Source organism: Lampetra fluviatilis, unplaced genomic scaffold, assembly GCF_964198595.1.
Source record: "Lampetra fluviatilis unplaced genomic scaffold, kcLamFluv1.1 SCAFFOLD_1255, whole genome shotgun sequence".
Taxonomy (NCBI): Eukaryota; Metazoa; Chordata; class Hyperoartia; order Petromyzontiformes; family Petromyzontidae; genus Lampetra; species Lampetra fluviatilis.
The window spans coordinates 20,001-21,774 of NW_027620462.1; positions in this window are offsets into that span (position 1 = coordinate 20,001).

Below are 1,774 nucleotides of genomic sequence, written 5' to 3' on the forward strand. Positions count from 1 at the left end.
CACCCAGCCACTCACCCACTCACACCAGCCACTCGCCCGGCCACTCACTCAGCCACTCGCTCGGCCCACTCACCCAGCCACTCACCCACTCACCCAGCCACTCACCCAGCCACTCACCCACTCACCCAGTCCACTCACCCAGCCACTCACTCACTCACTCAGCCACTCGCCCGGCCACTCACTCAGCCACTCACCCAGCCACTCACCCAGCCACTCACCCACTCACCCAGCCACTCACCCAGCCACTCACCCACTCACCCAGCCACTCACCCAGCCACTCACCCAGCCACTCACCCAGCCACTCGCTTCGGCCACTCACTCAGCCACTCACCCAGCCACTCACCCAGCCACTCACCAGCCACTCACCCAGCCACTCACTAGCCACTCACCCAGCCACTCACTCACATCGCACCAGCCACTCACTCACTCACTCAGCCACTCACCCAGCCACTCACTCAGCCACTCGCTCGGCCACTCACTCACTCGCCCAGCCACTCACTCACCTCACTCAGCCACTCACTAGCCACTCACCCGGCCACTCACCCAGCCACTCACAACCGGCCACTCGCCCGGCCACTCACCCAGCCACTCACCCAGCCACTCACCCACTCACCCAGCCACTCACTAGCCACTCACTCAGCCACTCACCCGGCCACTCACTCAGCCACTCACTAGCCACTCACCCAGCCACTCACCCAGCCACTCACTCAGCCACTCACCCAGCCATTCACTCAGCCACTCACCCAGCCACTCACCCGGCCACTCACCCAGCCACTCACCCAGCCACTCACCCAGCCACTCACCCAGCCACTCACCCACTCACCCAGCCACTCACCCAGCCACTCACCCAGCCACTCACCCAGCCACTCACCCAGCCACTCGCTCGCCCACTCACTCACTCACTCAGCCACTCACCCAGCCACTCACCCGGCCCACTCACTCAGCCACTCACCCGGCCACTCACCCAGCCACTCGCCCGGCCACTCACTCAGCCACTCACCCAGCCACTCACCACAGCCACTCACCCACTCACCCAGCCACTCACCCAGCCACTCACCCCAGCCACTCACCCACTCACCCAGCCACTCACCCAGCCACTCACCCAGCCACTCACCCACTCACCCAGCCACTCACCCAGCCACTCACCCAGCACTCACCCACTCACCCAGCCACTCGCCCGGCCACTCACCCAGCCCACTCGCCCGGCCACTCACTCAGCACTCACCCGGCACTCACTCAGCCACTCACCCGGCCACTCACCCAGCCACTCGCCCGGCCACTCACTCAGCCACTCACCCAGCCACTCACCCAGCACTCACCCACTCACCCAGCCACTCACCCAGCCACTCACCCAGCCACTCACCCACTCACCCAGCCACTCACCCAGCCACTCACCCAGCCACTCACCCACTCACCCAGCCACTCGCCCGGCCACTCACTCAGCCACTCGCTCGGCCACTCACTCAGCCACTCACCCACTCGCCCAGCCACTCACTCACTCACTCAGCCACTCACTCACCCACTCGCCCAGCCACTCCACCCACTCACTCAGCCACTCAACCCGGCCACTCACCCAGCCACTCACCCAGCCACTCGCCCGGTCCACTCACCCAGCCACTCGCCCGGCCACTCACCCGGCCACTCACTCAGCCACTCACTCAGCCACTCACCCAGCCACTCACTCAGCCACTCACCCAGCCACTCACCCAGCCACTCACCCACTCACCCAGCCACTCACCCAGCCACTCACCCAGCCACTCACCCAGCCACTCAC